The 26805-nt window shown below is 29.0% G+C and overlaps 1 protein-coding gene and 2 long non-coding RNA genes across 6 annotated transcripts in view; 1 reads left to right on the top strand and 2 right to left on the bottom strand.

The window, feature by feature from the left end:
• LOC122852965 (nucleolysin TIAR-like) overlaps positions 1-26805 on the top strand; it is a 201718-nt gene that overhangs the window by 55720 nt on the left and 119193 nt on the right. The gene's annotated exons all lie outside the window — the stretch shown is intronic.
• On the bottom strand, positions 18621-24687 carry LOC122852996. Its single transcript, XR_006373881.1, has 2 exons — positions 19654-24687; positions 18621-18713 (listed from the first exon to the last, which is right to left on the bottom strand). It is a non-coding gene; the product is annotated as an uncharacterized LOC122852996 (long non-coding RNA).
• LOC122852995 overlaps positions 25259-26805 on the bottom strand; it is a 126933-nt gene continuing 125386 nt past the window's right edge. Inside the window, exon 11 of the long non-coding RNA XR_006373880.1 lies at positions 25259-25323. This is a non-coding gene — a long non-coding RNA (uncharacterized LOC122852995). The remainder of the gene's footprint in view (positions 25324-26805) is intronic.

The raw sequence follows: 26805 nt of genomic DNA, 5'->3' as shown, positions 1-26805 counted from the left end.
GTTTCTACAGTTTCATGACAATATTGTCGATCAAAATTCAACAAATATAGGTATATATAAGCATTCATATTGTTGTTATAAAATTTACGATACATAGAACACAATTTATAAATAGTATGACGAGTGACAGAGGACAAATATTTTTCAATCTGTCCACTCGTTGGTCACAAAAGAATTTTCTCAATGTGTTTACGTGCTTGGCATATATAATAATCAGCTATTCTATCATAGAAAAAAAAAACATAAAAAAAAATCTATTGTCTGTGCCTTTTCTCATTTCTCTCGACCGCACAATTGGATTTTCTATTTTCACATTTTTATTTTTATTTTTATGCTACCCTTTCCTACTACTGTAACCTCACTTTTACCCGTACACAACAAAAGTAATAGATGTGCAAAAAAAAAAAATAAAATAAAAACTAGAATGACAGTAGAAATAATAATTTTAATATATATATATATTTTTTTTTCTATTGTTAATGTTATTGCTATAGATAAATATATTGTTCTTTTTTAATTTTTTTTTAAAAAGAATAAAAACTCGTTGACTTAATTTGAACGTCTGGGCAAGTTAAGTTGGCTCTTTTATATCGATTTAAAACTTTAACTATCCCTCTAATGACATATTGCAAAGTTGCTTCGGTACCATCGTCTTCTTTTGCCAACATGATATTAGGCCAGGTGGCATGAAGGCCGCAAAAGACGAGACAAACTTTTAAACTTAAAAATTGTTTAAACTGCGAGTTAACTACTAACTCTAACAGAGGTAATGAAACGTGCACCAACATTGAATCGTTCTTCCATCAAACGACTTGTACACATATATACTTATTTTCAGTTTCATAAATATAGTTTTGTAATATATATCTCGTCATAAACTTGGTGATTTATTTTTTATTTTTTACTGCTACATTAAACATACCAATATAATTATTATAAAAAAAAAAATAAATAAATAAAATTACAAAGTTTTTTTTTTAATGAAAAGAAATTAAATCAATTTTCATAATGAACTTTTGAATGGTATTTAATAATTATTTGACTTGATAATAATCTTGAAGAGTTTATTTTTGTTTTGTAATATAAAATTTACTTGCACGACTAAATATCGCATATTACGCAAGGCTGATTTTTACCAAGAATATTTAATACGCTTGAAAAAGTAGCAAATAATTTACTGTTGATAAGCGACGTTTATATTCTTGTAAATAACTTTAAATTATCTAGAAAATTATTATAATTACTCAACCAAGTAAAAAATTCACAAGTACGCAAACAACTGAAAGTTTTATTGTTTTATTAAAAAAACATATATAAATAAATAAACAACAATAGTTGAGTAGTTGAGAGGTGAAAAAAGCTAAATAAATTATTCTTTTATTAAATTTATAAATTATTTTTAAATCAGTATCTCTTCAATCTGGAAGAAATATTACTCAACGAAATAATTTGTGGCTATTTAATTTTTTAATTAAATAAAAAATAAAACAAAAATTATTGTTGTCTAGTCATGGAGGAAAAGTTGAATTAATTATTTTTCATTAAGCTTGCTGTCACAGTATTTTAATACGCCCAACATATGTTCGATGTTTAAACCTCCCCTTGTTACGTAAATCACTTACTTTTTAATCCTTTCTCTCCTGCCATTTTTCGTCTTTACTTTTCTTCCATTTACAAGCTCTCACTATTCGCCACTGTTGAAAAGGGTGTTGAAAGAATGACATAAAATATGACCCTAAAATTAACTGATTCCTTAATTACTCGTTTCACATTTATTCTCCTTTTTTTTTATCCAATTTTTTCATCTTTTGTCTTGTCATTTTCACCTGCATATTGACTATTTAAATTGATAAATAAATAATATTGTTTTTTTGTTCAAAAACAAAGCTATTTTTTTTTGCTTATTTATTCTCAATATTCTTCGAAGATTTTTATATATTTTTTATTTCTTTTGTTTTTGTTGTGATCAGTCATCTAAAAAAACCACATACAGACCTTAAATTTCCAATTCACTTGGCTTAGACCAATACCAATTGACATAGAACAATTGATGAACATAAATCGAGCGTACAACAAAAATAACCGACATAAGTCTTTTGGATTACAAACGGATCTATGGACGTAAGAATGTTTTTTTTTTTTTTTTCTTTTTTATCTATCTTTCTTTTTTGCACAAAGATAACCAACAAGTATAAAAACTTTTAACCTTTTCTAGTAAATCAAGTATTCGATATTATTGCTCAATAGACGCATATAAAATAGAGGGGTTTGCCCACTCATCGTTGTGTATCACTTTACAAACTAGCACGCTTCCATTCAAAAAGCGTTGGCTGTTTATCTACATAAAGAACCTGGTCTTTTCGACAAATTGCACTTTTTCTTTGAATGAAAAAAAAAAATAAAACTAAATTCAAATCTTTATATCCCTCTTTTTGGACTGACATCGAATCTGCCCCATCTGAAAAGCAAAATTGTATAGAGTTAAATCATAAAGAGCGAAAAAAAAAAAAGTAAGGAGTTTATAGTAGGAGTAGTGTTTGGCCAATGGGGTGGAAAAAAAGTAAAAAAAAAAAAAAATAATAATCATAATAAAGAAAGAAAACTTTGGTCCTACTTGTATTCTTTCATTTTTTTTTTTTTTTCAAACGTTTCATCCAATTTTCTTTTTTCTCTTTTTATCTTGTACTGCTATTGCCATATTTTTTATTTCACTCTTTTGCTTGCTTTCTACGAGCCCATCCAACGCCATCCACTCGACCCTACTTATTTCAATAGCTTTCTCCTTGCCTCGTTTGAATAAACTACGTCTACTGCACACCCCTTTCGCAGACGCCCGCTCATCCAGCTCGTCGAGCCGCGAATTCTCTTACGAATCTCATTCGCAGTATTTTCTTTTTTTCACTCTCATATTTTTTTTCGTAACCTGTATTGCCTTATTTTTATTTAATTTCAATTTATTATTATTTTAAAAATATTTTCTACCTTATCAATAATAATTTAAACTATGCAAAACTTTGTATGAATATTATTATAATATTGTATATGTATTTCCAATAATATTTATAGTTATAAATTTTTTTTTTACGTCAGATTAATTATACATGTACCACAAAAATGATGTATACATGTGTTATTTTGGGGTTGAATATATATTTAACTTAAAAATACAATATTATATGGGGAAAAAGGTGAGATCGACCCTCGCGAATATATGTATTCCATTGGTTTATATATGAAATATTAAATATATATATGTATATGTATTCATAAGTGTCAGAGAAAGGGGAAGCATCCCTTGCTTCATCTTCTCACCTCGGAGATTTCATCTGGCTCGTCTGCCTACTACCCCTCTTTATATTATATATATGTACATCATACACTTTCTCTCTCTCTTTCTCTATATGTATATACATAGCACTGGTCGAGTACCAAGCGAAAATTGCCCTGTGAAATTCTCGCGAAACGTCTGGCACTGAACTATTTATGAAGGCACAGCTCGTTCTTCGTCCCCTCGTTTCGTTGGTGGTGCACACACAACGCTGTTATTTATTTATTTTATTTTTTTTTTAAATAAAATAAAATCCTCTTCCTTTTTCGCACTTGTCAGGCATCATATGTATGATGTATCTGTGTATCTGTGTGAGCCATATGAAAAAAAGGGGTGGCTCTCATCAAACAGTTATATGCAAAAATATGATATATTTTTTTTCCAACTTTTTGTGCTGGTATACATGTATAAATATATACAATTTTGTATAATACGGTATACATATATTGAGATGGTGTTTGGAAAGTGGATTTTGCATACTTACATCATTCAGCAGTGTATATGTGTGTGGGAGTATGGAATAAATGTATTAAAGTTGAAGAGTATTCTAGTCCATTAGCTACTACTGGGGCCAAGGATGTGGCTTTGACTCGAAGACCAATATACCGTACGTAGTACTTCAAGTGCTGTAAAGGCTAAGGCTCATTAACTCCACCATCGTTGCTTCGAAACTTCCGCCACTCAAAGATTTATCGACAGCCACATGACTTTTGATTTATCACAGTTTCGTCTTTTTGCAATTATTTTGTTCACACTAAATGTCTGAAAAGTACACACTCGATTGATGATGCTTACTATATTTTCAACTACTTAAACTTTTTTTTTTTTCAAAAAGTAAATTTGTACAATAGATGTTGTTGTTGTTGTTTTTTATTTATTTATTTATTTATTTATTTACTTGAACAAGAGGAAAATGAAAAAAAAAATATTGTTATTTTTTTTTTTATTTTTTGCTCCGTCCCAGGGTGATTGGCAAGCATCTAATGCTACGTTAAATTGCCCTGTGTGTCATAAAATGAAATAAGAAAGGTAAAAATAAGATAGAAAATAATAAAGAATTCAAGAGGGAAAAATAAGTCTGTTATATTTCTTTTTTTTTTATTATTTATATAGCAAAGATATATATTTATACATAATGTTATATCATTTGACATCTTGAAAATATTATTGAGCTTGCAATTAATCAAATTTAATTACAATCATGATTCAATAAAATAATTCTTAGCATAAATTATTTTTTTTATTCTCTGTTTATTCAGTTCACTGAACAGTTGTCAAGAATATATAATTTTTTTTTTTACTTCCATCTCGTCATGTTTCGATGGTTAACATCGATGAAAGACAAAGAAAAAGAAAGAAAAAAAAGGTTTTTATATCCAGAGCCTAATCAAGAAAAGTAAACGCAAAGTGACGGTTGTGATGATGAGGAAAGGGGAGCGTCTATCAGCAAGGGTGGTTTGACGGTAGTTAAGGGCTCGAGCTAGAAACGAATCGATGCATTATCCTGAGCGAAACCAAGAGTAATAGTATAGTAGTATGAGAAGGAACAGCAGCAGAAGGAGGAGTGAGAGAGGGTTGCAATACATGACATAGCTATGGATATGTATAGAGTTATACTAACAAAGACAATGAGAAAAAGAGAAAGTGGTGGTAACGAGGGGGAAAGAGTAGTTAGCCAATCGCGTACTAGAAATACACCGAATGAATATCAATGAGACCAAGAGCCGCTCGTGGCATTTTACAAATTTTTTTTCATCTTGTCCTCTTTGCTTTTCGTTTCTTCCCTATCAACGACTAACTCATATATACCGTGATCGCTTGTTTGCACATGAGAACTCAATTGAAAATGTGCACGTGAAATTTTACGACTTGTGATCACATACTGTTTGGATTCTCAACAATCAAAGCCAATCAAGTGTATACAAGTAGCACTAAATTAATCAGTATCTTCAAAAAAAAAAAAAAGAAATTCATTTTTTTTTTTAATTTTACTTGAAAAAAAATAATATTTTTACAACTTTATAAATACTTAAAGTGAAAATGTATATAAATATATTTATTTTTATTTTGTTGTTTATGTGTATATACTGTATTTAGTAGTATAAGAAGTATAGTGGTGCTTAAATTTATTGTGCGGTTGAAGATTTTGGCATTGAATCCGACAAGAGGATTCCCCGTTGGTCGACTGGCGTCATTCGTTGTCGCAAAGAGCGATAAAGTTTATTTTTTTTTTTTTGCTTAAAAAGTCTCTTTCCGTTTAAGATATTCCAGTCTGGTCTAGAACAGTTATATAGGGGGTAGGTAGGAGGTTAAAAAATAGTGGGTTGAGACCCATAGTACCATAGCAGTAAAGAATCATAGTAGTACAAGAGACACTGAAGATACACCAACGACAATGACGATGAAGGCCACTAAGAGAAATCAAGTCAAAAAAAAAATAAAAAATAAAATAGAGGGGAGTCCACTTTTGGCTGATATCCCTTGGGATGGGTTGCTACGCTTTTCTCTTCTCTATAACCTTATCTTCTTGATGTAGGCAAAGTACCCTTTTTTGTTTCATTGTATGAATATATATACCCTCACCCACACACACACACACACACCCTTATACACTCAACTCTGACGACTGTCCAACCTGCTCATCGTCATCCACTTGCTCGTTTTTTACCCTGGCCTCTCCTTCTCTCTCTCTTGTGATAAAATCTTTGTTTCAAAAACGACTTCACTCCCTATTAGCATTACATTAACTTATTGCATGTGTTGAAAATGATTTTCTTTTATAATTTTCTATGAAAATTAAATTAAATAGTACCTTATAAAAAAAATCAAGTCAAATACTTTTTTGTTAATTTAAAAATATAAATATTATTATGAATATATAATATGTGTAGAGATGAAATGAGATGAGATGAATAAAGAAAAAAATAAATAAAAATTGAGTTCAGTATACTTATAAAAAAATTCAAAAGCACGCTTCGTACACGCGAAACGACAAAAGCTTTTTCTCTCTCTTCATCTCTCTACTGGTGTTCGCTCAGTCGGTAACCTTAACCGCCTGGAGAGAGGCGACACCGTATCTCCAAGTTGAATGTTTGCTCAGCTTGATTCATTCCCCCCTGCAAGCACTCTGTCGCCGGAAGCTTTTGGTATCCCAACAGGAGAGAGAATATATACATATATAACTATAGTATGCATATACACAAGAGAAACTAACTATAGAATTCAGGCTTATATATATATACCATCGTCTCGTTCACTAACCACTCATCCAATACACGCTTTTGCCAACGTAAATGTTGCGAATTGGGTTTATCCTTGAAACTACCTATTGCTCTGCCTCTTCCCAATTGTCTAGGACAATATTATCCACTGTGTGTATAACTTTATCGTTGTCAAAGTTCAATAATAATTTTTTAATTATTGTTTAAATTAAGTCATAAAGAAACAATGTCAAAACAAACTTGAGTGTTAAAAGCTTTAAATTAAATTTATAACAAGAGAAAAAAAAAAAAACTAATAAATAACAAAAAGTTAATTGAAGGGTAAAAAGAAAATTTCATAATTAATATATTAACATTTAAAGCAGACTGTTTTCTTTTCTTTGTTATTTAACAAACATATCAATTTGTTGGATAAATTTTTTTTTGTTTTACAAGGTCAAATGACTGACAAGTTACAAGAAATTTTGATGATAGCCAAGTTTAGCTATTTGTCACTGTCAGCTTTGAACATAAACGACAATGAGCCTTTAGCTTTTTTTTTGCTTTTTTTTGTTAAATTTTTTTTTTTTGTATTGTTTTTTTTATCCACAACGCTTTTAGCAATATTATACGACACACGCTCAACGAAGCAATGAAACAGACCTTCTATACCCGTAAATGTTTCGTTTTTATTCTCTTATATTTGAGCTGCATCTGGTGATACTCTCAAGATAATGCTTTTATGTTTTTCCATCTGACTCTTGTAAATTTTATTTCTCAAATAACGTCCTTTTTTTCAAATCATATAATAATATTTAATGGATTATCTTTTTATTTATTTTGTTTTTTTTCTCAGCTAGTTTTTTTATTTTTTATTTTTCAATATCAATGAAAAATACATTAGAGATTGTGTTGAGTAAAACAATAAAGGTATAGAGTGAAAAGTGCTCAAGTGACCGTTGTAATGTTATACATGGCATGGTTTCAATGTTGGTACATAAATTTTATAATATATGTTTAACTAAAATATATATCTATAAATATATATAAGGATTCTTCCTGTTGCAATAAACGTGAATTGTGATAGTAAAATGAACATGATGGTTAAACTGACAACATACCAGGTATATTATACAATGAAAAATAGCTTGCATCAGACTGCGACGCACAAGGTGATGTGGATATTATACCGATCTCGTTTATGGTTTAACTCTCATTTATAACCTAAACGTTTAAGCACTCTATTTTATCCAAAAATTATAATACAACATATATAAACTCATCAACTATCTTTATGAGTTTGACGTTGGTAAAATAAAGTTTCATAATAATAAATGATATTTACAAAATATCATAACAATAATATATGAAACAAGCGATTGGTTAAACAATATAAACTCAAAATATATATATTATATGGTTTACAGAGAAACTTGTATATAATAAACAAAGTTTTAGTGGGAAATAATTTAAAAATAAAATTTCTTTAAAATTATGAGTCTATTAAAAACATCAGTTGTCTCAATTTAAAATTAAATAAGCGATAAAAAAATAAAATAACATAAATCATTATAATTTAATTGAACACAACACGATTGTACATTGTTAAATTGTAAATTGAGCATATCAAAATTAAACATCTTAATCTATTTTGTCGTAAGGTTTTCGTGTTCGGGTGTTGATTAAATATTTTCATATAAGACTAAAATAAAAATCATAACCAATTGCTTTAAAGATAAAATCAAGATAATATATTGATAGCATTATAATAATATATACAGAAAAATGGTCAGTTATACAAAAGATTTTAAAGTTAAACTGGAGGCTGGACTGTTAAATTTGTTCTCATGTGAAAGAGGAAATATTGTATGGTAAATGCAAGTGAGATGAGAGTCAGATGAGAGAAAAAGAAAAGAGATAAAAGAGCTCCGCCCCGCGAAATATGGCGAGCATGGCCAGGACGTGATTGGGTGACGGGAGGACCCCCGCGACTTGCAAGCCAAGACATTGGTGCCTCACTGAAATCCTCTTCCTTCCATCTATATATATCTCCCTCTTTTCCATCTTTTTTAAATTCTCTTGCACTCTCATCTTTTCTCTTAGAAACACTCATTGTACTCTACTCTTTTTTTTACACACTTATCTCACTAAATTTTGAAAAATATTTTTTTACCTATTGTCAACATGGTACCTTGGCATTGCTTTAGGTTATATATACACTCGTCACTTAAAATCTCAACTGTGTATTTAGTTTTATCAAAATTATGACATAAAATTTTGTCACGTCATTTCAATGAAAAATATATATTAATTATGATTTTATTTTTGAATATACAAATTAATTTCTATTTCATTATTATTATTTATTTTAAATTTGAAAATGTATATAACTGTACCAAGGATAATTATAAGAAAAGTGGTTTATGCAGTGTATTCAGGTAGACGAATATAGCGTAAGTAAAAGGAGAATGAGGCAATGTTGTTTGCGGAGGGTGCGAATAGATTAATCATCCGTTAAGCCTAGAGTAAGACATGTATGTTGGTGGTAGCGTTGGTTGTGCTAGCTTAATCCACCGTACCTTCTTCAACTTTCTCTTTCTTTCATTTCATTTTATACATCATATACACATATTATAAAATATATACAAAGTATTTTCTCTCTTACTTTATCCTGTTTCATCATCATCATATATATGTGCAATATTATGCTCATTCTACATCTTACTTTTGCAACTTGAAATGGAAGATATCCATCTACTTGGCTTGGTGAATTGTCTGACTTGCTTGACTTGTCTGACTTGCTACTTCTTCATGTTAATGGATACCATCTACCAAGGTGACAAATTAAGATGAAAATTTTAGGGAACTTTTCGATTTTTACAAGAGAAAATATAATACATTAATGAAAAATAAACAGATAAAGGTTTTTAATCATTGTTTTATTTTAAATTTTTTATACTAAAATAATAAATTTTTACTTTTTTATAAAAATGACAAAGTATAAAATAGAATAAAAAAAAACTGTACAAAAGCTGAGTTTTCTTGGCCAGATATGGCAGATAAGTAACGGGGCAAATGTAATTTTATATTTTAGACTATATATAGTGTGCGCATTCGCAAAATAGCAGGTGTTCCAACTATTCTCGAGAGTGCAAACCAAAAAAAAACTATATAGTTGAAAAAAATTTAGTAAGCTCTTCTGTAAAAAAGATATAAATATATATATATTTTTTTTTTATTTTACTTCGCCAGTCATGAAATAGAAAAAGTGCTACAGACACATGAGCATACAGAGTGAAGAAAAAACAAAAACAAAAAGATACAAGATGTTGGACGAAGACGAAAGGGGATATTTAAAAAAAATAAAAGGATAAGAAATGAAGGACTTTAAAAAAGAAAAACATACGATAGACGAGAGGACAGTCAAGATATCGTGTGTTAAATAAAATTGGCTGTTGCTCTCTCATCTTGCTCATACCATTTTTAGTTTTAACTTGTTCAAACAAAAAAATGAATAATTCAACGTTGTCAGTCTAGCTATCAGAGTTATTCATCATCACCAGATACGAAGCTTGTTAAAATATATTGTTCTCACTAAATAGATAATAACTTTTCTTTTTTTACATTTTTTCTTAATTATTTTATGATATTTATTTATCAAAAATAAAATAGAAAAATTAATTTTCAACAAACAAAATCATGGATAAAAGATTCAATCAAAACATTACTAATTTTGATGCTTATATTTGCCTTGCATGCAAGCTCACCTGAGAACTTTTTAGTAAGCGGTGAATATGTCTATTGCATGTTCGAAGCATACATACATATTATGTATTTGTCATAAAACAAGTCAGTCTCACTCCGGAATATTCAAAGTTATTACAGTCAATACCACATAAATATAATATATGAAACCACAGACTTGAATTGATGGACAATGTGTCAGACATTGTTTAAAAATAAATCCAAAAAAAAAAAATATATAACACCCTTATGATTGTAAAAAAAAAAAAAAATTAACATCAATCCATAAATAAAAACTTGAAAATAATAAAATAGTAATGGTAAATGAATCCATCAATTGCAGGTAAATTTAAATGTTTAAGTGAATGAGAAGTATACTGTATGAACAGCAACTTGGAGGTAGTTAGTGATAATTGGCCACTTCCCTTTGCGCATCGCATCGATTCCGACCCCTTGATTGAGGAAATGGGCGTGGAACCACGATGGGTTAAGGGCCAAAATTATCCAGCACCAAGTAATCTACCTTTCTTTGTCTATCTTTGTTTTAACAACATATTCTACAAATTATCTTATTTCTATCCTTGTTTTAGACATTTGAACAGTATTATTATTCTAGTGTTCAATATCTCACCCCATCATTTGACATGTCAACTGTATATTTACCCTTTTACACTGTACTATAGACAATCTTCATTTACTAATTAACTATACTATGCTATTATTATATTTTTATTGGAAAAAAATATATATAAAAAATAAAAAAATCTGTATAATTGTCAGGGTAGCTTAACTGGACGTAGATGCGTTGAGGTAGAAATAAGCGTATGTATATAGGGTGGATTAAAGTTTAAAACTGTGGATGGTCAAGAAGGGTAAGGGTGATTTTCACACTGCTCTAAACCTTTTCTATCTACATGTATCTCTTTTGTGTAATACAGAGTTGTATTATATATTGTATAGCCATCCACACATACTCTCAAGAGCTTCAGCTATATACCTGTATATTGAATTTAAAAAAAAAAAAGAATGAGTAAATGAGAAAGAGAAAGAGAGAAAGTGTGAGAAAGTAAGCAAAACGATGGAAACAAATCGCTGCCTTATCACCATCGTGTAAAAGCGGATAACAACTTTTCTCTCCCTTTGGTCTTCTCTCATTTCAACTGGGCTTTCTATCTATTTCATCTTTTTTACATTTGTTTTCATGCTTTTACTCATACGCTTTCTCTTTTCTACATATGCCGTATGGATACAATGAAAAGAAAACAAAAAAAAAAAAATTCAGTTGCACGTTGTCGACGGATGTGCCGATTAAACTTTTGAAAACAGTTTGCACGAAATAGCCAAATGTTAAGAGTCAGTATAGGTGGTATGTATTCAAGTTGACTGATAGATGTATACACTGTGTGTGCCGGCGATGTCGCTATCACTCGTAAAGTGTTGACGATAATGATGTTGGTGTCTAATATGTATGTTGAACAATTGATTAACAAATAAGATAAATTTGTATTTGACTGTGAGATTAGTCAAAAAGATAATAACAACAATATACATATCTATATACATATTCATTAATTATATACATAGATATAGTTAACGTTTAGTAGAAATGGATAAGAGAATTTTAACGAAAACTATTGCAGACTCGTTGTTAACTGGTTTATACTATATATTCAGTACCAAAAGCTTTACTTAGTTTCTCAAATTTCCGGAGTTGATATATAAGGCAGACAGTTGACGCAAAGGTCTGTACAAGTTTCTCTTAAACTTTGGTCAGCTCTCTTGCCCTATTGCATACCGTCATATTAAATACTAGTATATATTTTGGTCTCATGAAGACTCAATTCACACTAAACTCTCAGACATTTTCTTCCTTCAAAAGATATATACGTATATAACTTGAATGACTGCCCATATTTTCTTCAACCATCACCAAGTTGCGGGTGTTAACCGTTTATTTTGACTTTGGTTTAAACCAAACTGCTTAAAACTTACTCGTGAGTGACCCATGAAAGCTTTCTTGAGTGTCGTGTATTTCTTGCTGAGCCCAGACTCAGTTCAAAGCAAGGCTTTTCCTTTGAATTACGAAAGATGTTATAAAATAACCAGGAAAGGTTCAAAAAAAAAAAAGTAAAAATACATCTAAACAGAATTCATGAAAATAAAAAAAATAAAAAATACGTGTATAAAAATAAAGAAGCGAATGGGATCAAAGGTTAGAGATGCTCCCGGCAAAAGTGCACTAAAACAAAAGAGCCATCGAGAATATAAAATTATTTTTATACAATATTTTTAGAGGTTAAATATAACGATACATTAAATACTTTTAATAGAAAAAAAAAAAAAATAAAGAAGAAAAAAGGATCGATAAAAAAAATAAAGAATTCTTGATTATTGAATTTTTATTTTTTTATTTTTGTTAATGCACATGAGAGTACATATTGATAAAAGTGTTTTAGTGAAAATTATAAAAGAGGATATAGTTGGGTATCGGCGAATAGAAGTGAAAATCTCTTTTGGATTTAAATTCAGAGGACATGACTATCTCGACGTCGGTTAGAGCTTATCTAAATCGGAATCTAGGAATCAATGTCACATCTAGATTCTAGGTGTAATGCATATGAGTTGAATGCATACATATATATTTATATGCATAAATGTAAATTCATGTATCTATATAAATATATATACATATGTATAGGTGGAAAAGCGGTTTACGGGTCTTCAATTTCAAGTTACATTTTGGTATATGTTGAGATCGAGTTTCATCAAATGAAGTCAAGCGTCTAACGCATGTGCATACATATATTTCATCTATCTACAATATTCTACATATATATACAATCAAGTATTATATAGTTTCACAATACTGAATAAGGGAATTGGATATACCTCCATGTATATTGTATACATATATATAGAAAGATAATTTCTACAATTCTCGAAAATTCACTCGACAGAAACCAATGAAAATTGGAATGTCGAGCATGCTGCGTGATTATACTATACTGAGGGGTGAGAAAGTGAATCACAGAAACAAACGACAGTAGTAGAGAAATACGCGTGCCATTCTCTCTCACTCAACGACTCCAATTGTTCGCTAAATTTGTCCGCTAATTAGTGCCATTTCGTTGAGTTACCCTCGTAAAAATTTTATACTTTTTCTTTGTTGTCAATTTGTTGAATAAATCTTTATTAGTATATACACTGTTGGCAATATAAAATACCTTGTTACATTTATTAAGTAATTATCTATTTGATTTAAAAAAAAAAAAAAATTTTTAATTTAATTTTAAAATAAACGTACATTTTGTATGATAAACTTTAATATTTTTTTTTCATTTTAATTTACTTTACTAGAATTAATTTGTTTTTAAACTTTCATATATATATTTTTGTTTAACTATTATTTTTTTTTATTTTGTATAATTTAAATAAAAAAAAATTTTTTCGTGTATTATAAAATAAATAGATGCAAAAGATAAAGCTGGTAAAGCAGCAACGGTCAGCTAGAGATATGTATTCCACAATACATATATGCACGATAGACCATGCGACGTGGTTTTTGCCACGTTTATATGGTTTAGGTATGGGGTTTTCAAAAGTGGCATGATAGAGAAGGGGTAGTGAAGTGGAGCGACGTAATGAATATATTTGCATATCTAGGCCGTTACTGAAGCGTTACTGGTACAAGAGCATAGTCTAGCCCAGCACAGAGAAAGAGAGAGAGGTAGATAAAGTGAGAGAGAAAATACGATGCCACCAGGCTGCCAAATATTCATGCATCTCGCCCCCGGGCCAACCAACCATTCATCGTTTCAAGCAACTTCATGTATACACATATATAACATTCGCGGAAGAGAGAATCGTCGATTAGTTTGCCAACTTTTGCGAGTACCGAATCGTTCAATCTATACTTTTCTTCCATGTATAACTATATCATGTAAATGACTGTTCATATTTGATTTAAACCCTTCAAATACAAAACACAACTAGTGCTTCACCAGTGTTCCTCAGAGAATACTAGAAATAAGTAGTACAAGTCAACGCTGATTGACTTGCACTACTTAATTTTATATTTACTTGCATTTACCTTTGTTAATTAAACAATTAATTGTTTAAATTTATTTCAAATTTATATGCTTCATTTTTTTTTTTTTCATCATTAGAGCCACATTTTTTTTTTTTTTTCTTTTAGATTTATTTAACATCTCGCATTTATTTTACAACGACAGCTGTGTATGCTGACAAGGTAACAATTGTAATGCGTGCGTGACCCTTTTTTCTTTTTTTTGAATTTAAAAAAGTTGGATAATTGCCGAGAGAAAGCGCGTCTGGTAGAGAAAATCGAGCAGACCACATCAGCCTTTGTGGTCAGGACCCCCTGGACATTGCCAAGCGACCAAAGTCTACACCAGTATAGACCAACCCTAGCAAACTCTCATTTTATCCTTTTTTTTTTAAATTTTATTTTTACAATACCTTTTCTTCTTGTGTGACTGGTGTATATACTCTCACTGTTTAACAACTATATTCGCGACTTGTACGCCTGCATAAGTCAGCATATTTCAACAACTATCACTGTCCCTCTTTTTTCTTTCAACATTATATCTGTTTAAATTTTATTAGTATATATATAATCACAGATGTACATGCATACATACATGATTTAACCGTCCAACACTCTATGAGAACATGCCATTTGCGTGTATTTTCAAGTTTAAATTTTCTCTCCGCATATAACCAGTACGATTTTGCAAATTCAACCAATTGCTAAATATATGTGTATGTGTGGGTATATATGTCCTGATTCTCTGGCTCAATCTACTGAAATTAAAACTCTAATTCGACCAGACAATATCCAATATGGTGCACACCGTAAATGTTATTAATCCTAAATTCCTTTACTTTTTTTTTCTCTCTCTCTCTCATGTTTAGTTATTATTTCTTTTTTTTTTCCCTGTTTCTATTTTTATGTTCTTTTATTTCCATTTGATGTTATTTTTCGTATTTTTAATTAATACATTCACAGACTGATTATCGATTTTATATTTAAAAAATAATAACAAATGACAATAAAACCATCTGGTAATATATGGCTTTTTTATTTTCTTTTTTCCATTTTTTTTTAAATCTTAAAATGAACAAAATTTTTGCATATATATTTAATTTATTTTTGTATAATCGACCAGTCATATACAGAGTTGGATAATTAATATTAATGTGTTGAATGGCACTATTGAATTTTTAATATTCATCATGAATATTGTATATTTTTAAATTTTTTATATATTTTCATATGGATAGACACGTTAAATATTCAGCAATTTTGTACAACACTTAAAATCATTTATTTTTTGATAAATTCATTTTATATGTACTGGTAATTAAACGTTGATTGAGGGAAAGTCAATTTGTACATGAATATAATTTATCGAAATAATTTACCCTTTTTTTTTTTTTTTTACTTTTATTTTAATTATATTTTTTTCATCAATATAACCGTACAGTATTTTGTTTTTTTTTTTTTGTGTTTTTTTGTTGAAAGACTTTTCGTATATATTTATTTATTTATTTTTATCTGAATTACAATGTCACATGTCGATTGAACAAATGTTTTATTTGTCTGGACATTTGGCTCAATCATTGAGAATTTAGAATTCAGAGTTTGTCTTGTTGAGAGAGGGCAGGAACGATTGGATGAGAGATTCTATGCTACGTTGTACATGTTATACATGTATACGAACGTGGAATTTTCAAGAGCACAAGTCAGACACTTGGTCGAGTGTCAAAGTGGAAGAAAAAATAAGCTACATCTAAACGTACGCCTCCATCTGTCGATATGACTATATACGTGCAGTCCCTTCTCTCTAACTTTAACACGATCAATTTTATGAAAAAAAAATAAAAGAAAATAAATAAATAAAATATAAGAAACTGAAAAAGAAATATAGACGCCAAGCATGGGCCATCTAGTCAGCCAGCAAAAGATACGCTTGTTTCGAAATAAACAGATAGCTGTGATCGTGGCTGGAATAGCAATTGCCAACATCCCAGTTTAGAAATAAAAGGGTCGACTCACTCAACAACATTTTATCCACGAAGAAACAAAGAATATAAAAAAATATAAAGTCTCACTTTTATTTTTATTCTTTTCTCTTTCTTATCTTGAAATAACTAGACCTTATGGTTTTTTTTTTTCTTTATATATACATATAATACTTTTTTTTGCATCTTTAATGTTTTATTTATATTTTTTTTTTTTTTTTACAAGACTTTTTTACAATTTGATTGTTTGTGACCACTCTAGTAAGCATAAACTTTAATAATATAATAATATAAAGAGCAAAAAAAAAACAACAGAGAGTAATACTCATATGGGTAAAAGCTGGCCTCTGTGGACCTGATCGTGCAGATAGGTAACTCTGACTGAGTGACGGAAGATGCCTCGAGGGTTTTCAACAGATATACTTGGCGATATCATTTTATAATGCTTTTCAAAGTTAACATTTTATCTCAAGAGACAAAACTCTTCAACTGTCATTTTATAAAAATTTATTTAATCAACAATTGACAACTACAAATGTCAAAGACTTCACTTATTTGTGTATAATAAATTATACACTTGATTGAGCAATTAAAATTTTTTTTAACTTTTATAACAATAATATTAATTGTATTTTTTATTTTAATTAACAAAAAATACAAATAATATAAAATACCAGTAATTGACATACAGTGATTATATAAAATAAATTTTTTTCTTTATTAATTTTATAAATAAATAAAAAAAAAAAAAAAACAAATACTTTTCAACAATTTTTTTTACTTCTATTTTACGACTTTTATTATAATTTTTTTTTTGTTTTTTTTTTTTTTTAAATTATACTTTATTTAGCAATTTATTTATTTTTATTATTGTTAGTTTACTTTTTAAGAGAGCAATCCAAGCGAAATTTCTTTGGTCCTGTTGTTTCTTGGTTCACTGTGCTTGTTGGTTTGCCAAGATAAATGCCTGGCTTTTTTAACTTGCCATATATATACACTTTTCTTTTTTATTTCCATTTATTTTTTTTTTTTTACTTTTCCACTGAAGTAATACAAACAAAATGTATACGGTCGTTTTCTTTCTCTCACCATTTTTTTTGTCTTTTAATATTGCTTTTTTATTTTTTATTATTTATTTTTTTTTTACTTTGCCAGTTGTTTTTTTTTTGAAGTGACGCAAGTATAAATGCACCTAGAAACATCAACGACAAATAAAAATAATACTCGTTTTCAATTTTGGCCTTGTCTTGGATGATATGCTAACGAAACTTGCACCTGTTTACTTAATTTAAAGCTTGACAGTATTACTACACTCAAAGACATGAAAACTTGTTCAAGAAACTTCATCATTGTCACTTGTCATACATGATAAACATGTATAAAATTTATTACCAGTATAATCATATGTAAAATATCTAACAATATTATAAATACATCTCAAGTTTTTTTCTTTATTGAATTGAAAAAAAATTAATAAAAAAAAAACTTTAAGTTATTAAAAATTAAGAGTTTTAAAAGTATATTTAAAAGCTCGAGTATTATTGTCACGTATACAATTATCTTGTTGAAGCCACTTAACACTTGCTGGTTTAACAATAAAAAAATTTTAAAAACAATTTTTAAAATGAGTCAAAAGTTAACTAGTAAAATTTTAAATATTAAAAATGAATAAGTTTATGAATAAATTTAAGAAAATAAAATAAATAAATGAATATTATTTCAAAGCGTTTATTCTTCATACGTTATTAAAAATCTCATGAAATTTTCTGTATAAAAAAACCGACAATATTGTCGTGAATAAATTTATAGTTAAAAGGCGAGAGAAATTTTCCGAGCTAGTATGTATAAAATTATCCATAAACATTACAAGTACATACCCCCACGAGACATGTGCAATCTATATACATATATTTTGCTGCAGCATGAATTTACAGGTCACAGAATAGACGAGTTTATTCAGTCCTTGGGCAATATTACTCGGAGGGATGGTGATCACAAAGTTGTAAATTACCGTTGTCGAGGATGCTTTTTTTTTTTTTTTTATTTTCAATAGCAATTGTTAAAACAAACTAAAAATACAAACAAAAAATAACAAAATAATGAGATGAATCTGTGAAAAATATATTTTTATTTTTAAATTTTTTTCCTCTCTCTTGTTCCCGATCCAAGTTCAATGAAATAATTCGATATGGCATTGTAGAAAACCTCCGATGAGACTAACTGCAAACGGATGGGAATCGAAAATGAAATTTCCGAATCCCATCGTGTCGTGGTTATTTACCAGTGCACTGCAGGAAAACAGCCTCCGGCTTCAGCATGACCAGGCTATAAGCCGTAGCATTAAATTGGATTTTTTTTTTATCACGCTCAATGGCACTTTGAATTGGAACTCAAACCTTGAAACGAGAAAAAAAAAATTATCGAAAAAATATATAATAAATAGAAAAAGACATAAAAAGAAGAAAAGGGGAATGTAGATGCGAGTTAAAGTGTATCATACAGAAAAAAAAAAGTGTTGTCACGCGAGAAGGTAAAGCCCACGGGTGCCATTCTAAAAGCCGATTTTAGACGATACGATACTGAAAATGAGATGTTCAATTTCCGGAATCCGTCAAAAAAATTTGATTTCCTCAACGTTTTTATATTCGAAAAAGAAGTCTCTACACATAAAATACGACTTGTGGAAATCCTTTTTCTTTTAAACTTAAATTACACTAGTATAAACTCAAATGACATAAAAATATTTATTGTTTTTAAATTTAAAATATATAAAATGGTATTTATAATTATTTAAATATTTAACTTTCGGAATAAATTTAACTTTTTGATAATATTATAAGACTTTGAAATATTTTTCAAGTGTATCATTAGTCATAGAGTCAAAGTTGTCTTTGAAATATGATAAATATTTGTGAATTTTAAATGTCATTGTAATAATAAAATAAATATATTATTCAGGTGTGTATGGTCATGCAGATGAAGGGTTACAATTGTTGAGAGAAAGAGGTATTAAATTTTCACTGAGTATGTGTCTTTCGTCATGAATATGGAAAGCCTTGTTTCTATACACTTCGTTTTAGAGAGAAAATTGTATGCGTGAATTTCAAAATGGTATCAAGTCAAAAAGGTATCGTACAAAATTCTCAAAACACCCTTATAGTCCCTGGTTTTGTCTATGTTGGTTTTACAGATTAACATGGCTCAAACAGCATTATAAAACTACTGTTACAAAATCAACTGAATATTATTAAATTATTTATTCATTTTTTTTTAAAACAACTTAAATAAAATTTAAAAATAAAATATAATAAAATAAATTCAATTGAATTACATTACCCCAGACTTTGTAGCAGTAGAAAGATGAACCTTGTTGAGTTTAGGTAAATGATGGTGGTTGCCATGAAAATTTAGTGATACAATTTTTCGAAAGCTTCGCCTTCTCGGCTACCCGAGCTTGATGTCACTCATTCAGTTTCTCTTTTCCTCTGGCTTGTCTCTTTTGGTGGCAATGTTCTGCCGAGTAAATGATTCGGGACTAAATTGCAACGTGGAAGGATAAATTTGTTCCCCTTAAGAACGTTACTTTGATGTGTCAGGTTTTATACTTTATGTACGTTACTTTATATAATTTTTTTTTTTCTATTTATTTTACCTTACTTTTTTCACTTCATCTTATTTTTCTGTGTTTCATTTTTCATCATTTTTCTTTTTTTGTTTATCTCAAAATTACAAGGTGAATGATCTGTCAAGACTGGTAAAAATGTGTATAGAAAATTTATAAAAAAATATTTTCTTTAGACACGAAATGTATATACAGCAAAAAAAAAAAAAAACGAAATACTTAAATTAAATTAAATAGCCTTTTGCTTTCGTTAAAAGACGTCGCTTCTTAAAAAAAAAAAAAATGCGCTTTATATCATTAATGGAGCATCATAATTCAGATTACACAAACTTAACTTAAAATAATAAAAAAAATTAATATAATCGTATACATATATATTTATATAACCTTATTGAAAAAATCAGCTATGTATTTTTTTTGTTGATTTAACATACAGTATGTCGTTGGCAATATATGTACCAACATATCTTTGCAGATAGTATGATCTAACAAAAAAATATATCCCATGATTGATTCGACAGAAAAAAAGTCACTTTATCGCCTCCTTCCAATTTCCCGAGGTCACAAGTGGGATCCAACCTGCACAAATTGAAAAATAACTTACCAGATATATAACATATATACACTCTTATACATTTGAGCATATACACGTGCATATATACACAAAAATTTACGGGGTCGCTTGAGATTATTGAACGTGAATATTTTGCCGTTTCCTGAGTAGAATTGTTATGCCAAAAGTTATAGATTATTCTGAAACGATTTTTGGTTAGACTTTCACCAAAAAGCCGCTTATAGCATCGTATAAATTTACAATGTGATTTATATTGGTAAGATGTATTGCAAGTCTCATATGAAAACTAGACTCGCTGGGTTTATAGTGTACATATTTTATGTTGGCACCAGGCTGCATACACAATATTTTGTATGCCCACGTATATACCGCGTAAACTAGATGACGCGTTTTTATACATATACATATATTTATAGGCTTTATAAACCATAAAAACCGATACAAAGAATAACAACAACAAAATGACATAAAAAAAAATTTTACAATACAAACATTATGAAAATATTTATAATTTTTTAAATTCTCAACTGTGTCTATTGACAATGCACTCGCAGTTTATTTCAGTTTATATACATACCAGATAAGTATTTGCCATTCCACTCGATGTAATCTCTCGTGCTTTTGTTGACTCAATCCCTTTTTAAATATATATATAGACCCAAAATGATGTTATTCTGTGACGATGTTATATATATATAGAGTAAAATTGCTTCATTTTCTCATTTGTTGAGGGTTAATTCGAATTTTTTCTCTCTACTTTTTATCTGTAGTGAAAAACAAGGTAAGAAGATTTTACATTAACTATTAATCAACGACGAAACGATATTAATTAGTGTAATATTAATGAAATTTTGTGGGCAAGTACTTCACGTGACTGTTAGATGGATGGTTTTACTCGATGGGTTGTTGAGATTGACGTAATTTAAAAAGATGACAGAGAAGATTTTTTATTTTTAATAAATAATTTTTCTTTATTTTTTCATTTAATTAAATTTTTTATTTAGTGATTAATCAATTTTTTTATATGAGGATGATACGTTGTATTATTTTTGGACTTATGTCAGGGCAGGATCAAGAACACAATGGTGACAAATCCTCGGGAAAATACATGGTGCATTAGTGAGTAGATTCAAGTACAATTCAGTATCACTGTATAAACCAATGTAAATTCTCAATGTGATTGTGTTCTGTGATTGTCACGTCACTCACAAAATCAGCCAGTTGGCTACGCTAAATTACCACAACTCTGAAAACAAACGAGTGACCACCACCCTCGTTTGTATTTTACCATGTGTCTACACTTAAATTTTCACTGTGCCTTTATAATGAAATCTAATTTCTCTATTAACGGCTGAATAATCAATACTAGTCAAGCAATAATTAATGTTGAATAAAAAAATAATAAAAAAAAAAAAAGGTCCATCATTAAATATAATATTTTTAAAGATGAAAATTATCTCAGTTTTTCCATTGCAGGTGTTGCATATATAACATCATTTTTTTTTTAAGCTTTAACTGACAAAAGCTCGCAATATTTATTTAAAAAAAAATTGTACGCGTAATAGATAATTGATTTTACATTAAAAAATAAAAGTTTAAAATAATTATTATTGGCACTTTGATAATTTTTTGATATTAATATTTTACAACTTTTCAATTGAACCCACGATGTTCGTTAAACACGCCACGCATAGTAGAGAATATTTTTTATTTTTTTTTTACAACTCTCGTGGTCGATAAATATTTTTTTTTATTTTGAAATATATACACGGGATCACTGTCATGAATAAATTGTCTATGAAATATAACATTGTAATTTGTTGTGATAAAATATTTGTAAATGGTAGTGTAAATGTTTTTTTTTTTCTTTTCGTTTAAGTAACTTTTTTTTGACATGGAGATTGTAGCAGAATGTTGGAGTACCATGCTAGGTCTTGTCTCCGATTATAGGGGGTGCCTTGCCACAATTTCGATAGTGAATTATTCAGGGATCACCCAAAGGGTGCTGCGGGCTGATTTAAATCGACCGTCTCGCTTCCACCCCCAGGGGCTTTTTCCAAGCGTACTGTGTTCAACTCGGCAACTCATGGCTCGAGGCTTTTCCGCCCTATATTTCAATCAGTGCTTCTGACAGGGCGCTTCCAACGCTAGTAAAACCGTTTCTCCGCGGCTAAATTAATCGACCTTTAAGCACGAAAAATTCAATCCTCGCTCCGACTACCCTCCTATTTTCTTCTCATTTATGTTTTTTTTTTTGTTAATTTTTTTTTTTATATTTATATTTTCTTTAATATTTTATTATTGTTTCATTTATTTTTTTTTTCTATAACTATCAAGAGTTTGACAATCCAATTTCACTTTAATAAAAAAAAATTTTAAAATTTGTATTTTTCGACATACGTGTCTATTTCGAAAATCATGAAAATCTTTTCGTAATAGTATGTGCTTGTCGAAAAAAAAAATACATTTAAACATAAAAAATAAAAGAGAGCTTTTTTTTTCTCCCCTTTGTGTACATTATCTATATATGTATATACATAAGGTCTCGAATAATTTTTGTAAATTGTTCCCATATGTATGAGAGACCCTTGTGAATTCTCAACTAGAAAGCGGAATAGCATAGGTTTTTTACATTAGAAAACCATGCTGCTTACCTCCAATGTTTCTTTTTTTCTTTTTCATTTTTTTTTGTCTGTCGACTCGATCCACACATTTTTTTTCCTCACGTGGTTGTGTTTCATCGTTTCTTTGTTTCAATGTTACTTCTGTCTCACCTTTGAACAATATTTTTTTATTTTTCCTTTTTTAACTTTCCTCAATTTTTACCCTTGTATTGGAGGGGAATTTAGAAGAGTGACTGAAGAAATAAAAGTGTTTTATGATAGTCAGGATATGAAATCGCTCGTTCTTAACCAAAAAGATGTAAAAAAAATAAATAAAAAAATTGAAATGCCTCACTAGAGACTGCAAAAATACAAACGCATGCCTGCCACTTGTTTTTTCATACCACTACCTCAATGAAAATGTATATTAAAAAAATATATAAAAAAAAACAAAAAAATGAAATTCTTTAAAGTTGTTTTTAAGTAACTCTATTTTGCAACTTTTATGTATACAGATATATACAATATGTGCTATGCATAACAGTTGAACAACTCAAGGATGCAGGCATGCCTATTTACATAGAGGAATTCATGAGTAAACACAAGTTATTCAAACTCCGCACATGGCTAGAATATGTATATATATACTTTGGGCATATGAATATCTATTTATATATACATGAATGAAAAAGGATGCCTCACTTTGGTAAACACATGATGACGTGATACCATATTTGATATATTTATATTGTATGTACGGCATTGTGAATTTGAAGATGATGGATTTAAAAAATATATATCATTTTTATAAACAAAAAAAAAAAAAAAAAAAAAAAAACCGACAATGATCGAGTTGACACTCTAAAAACTTTACTAGTCATATATAAATTTTAATCCTTTATACATAAAGTGCTGCTCAAATTATTGCTGCTAAAAAATATAAAAATAATTATAAATTGAAAAGAGAAAAAAAAAAGCAAAACATTATACTTAAATGTTAAAAATTTACTTGATTGTTTTTGTAGTTAGTAATAACAACAAAGTCAAGAAAATGTTTTGCGTTGTTATAAAGCCAAGGTAATGAATTTTCTAGTAAAGAAGAGAGAGGGAGAAAGAACACAGGGGGGGTTAGGAGTAGAAGATAAAGGAATTCCCAAACTTCCAATATTCTACCAATCGAGCTGGAATGCCGAGGGTATACACAGTGTTCTATTTCCTTTGACGTAAACACCAAGCGTGCACGAACGATTGGAATCCGTGCACAAGTTTGTATCTATATACTCGTAAGCGCATACGATGCCATAGTTTTCTATCTAGTGAGAAACATTAGTTGATGCTAAAGAAACATCTCATATTGTTAAACTTAAGATTTTAGAAAATGTTTGTTGTGCTACTACATTGAACAAGTATAATTTGAGTAACAAAACTAACATCAAAATAGTAACATTATATTAAGACACTACTAGTTAAAGCAAACACCAACCAAAATGGATATGAAAATCTTCAACGAGATAGACATCGTTTTGTTTAAACTATACAACATTGAAAATTTACATATAATACCCTCGTCATTTTGGTCGATGTTCATTACAATTTAACTTTTATTTTATAGCTTATATTATTAAATTTTGAGATTTTAGAGAAACAAATAGCTTATATATATATAAATATCATCAAACAAGGATCGTTAAACACGCATTCTTGTTCGCGAAGAGGTTCCATTTTTTTTTCTTTATGCTATACCATCCCTTAATCTACTATATATCTATTTTTTTTTTTTTTTTTTGCTCTCATAAACACATATACTCACATATACAAACTTGACTTTTCTTATTTTCTGCTCTCTTTTCTTGATACGCTCAGTGGTCCTGTGGTGAACGGTCCGCGATACGGTATGGCTCTTGAGAGCCCACTCCATCAAAAAGGATGGCTTTTATACCAAGGGTACCGAGTATGGGATATACCAAGGCATCAGCTCCCACTCTTATATTTACGAGGGATGTTTCTTCCATGGTCGGTGTTTTCAAGATAAGACTCGGCTAGTCTGATACCTTTTACAATTTCTTTTTTTTTTTTTTTTTTTTTCTATTTTATTTTTTTCATACTTTTAGCCAATCGACCATTTCACATCTGAGTAATCGTGCCATACGGATTACGAACTTATAGCCCCTCTCTATCTAACCTCGTCGCATCCACTATCGTTATGCCTGACAAGTATAAAGTTATTTCATATTTTTTTTTTTTTAAACCAACAAGTCATTGAATATTGATTATATATTTTTATTATAATTTTTTTTGTAACTTGTAATATTAATTATAAATAACTAAGAGAAAAACAAAATAAACATAAACTTTTTTTTACTAATAAAAAGATATTATTATAAAGTTTTACTGACACATGACTTTTCTAATATAAATAAAGAGCCATATATAAATCGAAATATTTTTTAAAGTATAAATAGAAATGAAAAGAAAAAAAAAATATATACGCCATATCTTTTTCATATCAATAAACTTAGTTATATATATTATACAGAAAATATATATCTTGACTCTACACTTGATTCTTGGGTAAAAGTTTACTCCCAAGGGTTACATGTTAGCTGAAGGCTATATAAAAGCTTAAGTTAAATGTACAGTTATTGACGTTGTGGATTGCCTGACGACAAGTTGAATAATCTTTGATCTCAATACCAGTTAATAATATACTATATATAGTATTCATATTTTACATTACTGTATACGTATTATATCAATCAATTTATGTGAATATAGTTTTGAAATATATAGTAATATTTTTGATGTACCGAGTAAAACTCAATGCTTTGAACAATACCATTATACGCCCCGTCTGCAGCAGTTGGATAGTGATCAAATATATTATGTGCGTGTGAATTGTTGGTATATGAATTTGTGGCAATGTGAGAAAGTAGTGGAAAATACTCACAATGGTTAAATGAACTTGTGAACAATGGTTATGTTCACAGCTCTGTCATACTTGGAATTTCAAAATGTAACACGAATTCAAAACTGACCCTACAACATGTATTTTATCTCAATCATCAGCAATGTATAAATTCCAACATGTTTAATCATTTTTATTTATTTTTTTTCTAATTGTATTGTGTGTAGTATTATTTTTTTTTTCCATCATTCAACATTGCTATCATTTCAATGTGCAATTGAAATTTCAAGTTGATTTGAAAAAATAAATAAATATTATGCTCAGAATATTGTAAAATTCAATGCCATAAATATAAATGGAATTTTTATTTATTTTTTATTACTAACAGAAGAAAGAAAAAAATAAAAATGATCAAACCCTTGAATCAAAATGAAATATATATATGATTTTTTTTTTTTATAGTTTTAATTTTCTTTATATTCAAATTGTCAAAAATATACCACTAAATTTCCACTTTAATGTGCGTATAGATACTGTTTTACTGGTTCAATGAGTATTTATCTATTCGTCTATGGTAGACTTGAAAATAGGGAGGCTGCATTGAGTATTCTCGTCTTTTTATTTATTTCCATGCCTGTTCCAGATAGCAGTTGGTTGTCGTCGTCGTATACGCTATAAATGGGAAATTCGATTTATGAATATGCGGTACAGATGGTATCGACAGCAGTGTGAGAGCCATTTCTGTATATAATATATATATTATAAATAAATATTTATATATTAT

Source organism: Aphidius gifuensis, linkage group LG3, assembly GCF_014905175.1.
Source record: "Aphidius gifuensis isolate YNYX2018 linkage group LG3, ASM1490517v1, whole genome shotgun sequence".
Classification (NCBI taxonomy): domain Eukaryota; kingdom Metazoa; phylum Arthropoda; class Insecta; order Hymenoptera; family Braconidae; genus Aphidius; species Aphidius gifuensis.
Note: the sequence above shows the minus strand (reverse complement) of the source record. Positions and strands in the feature narration are given on the sequence as shown.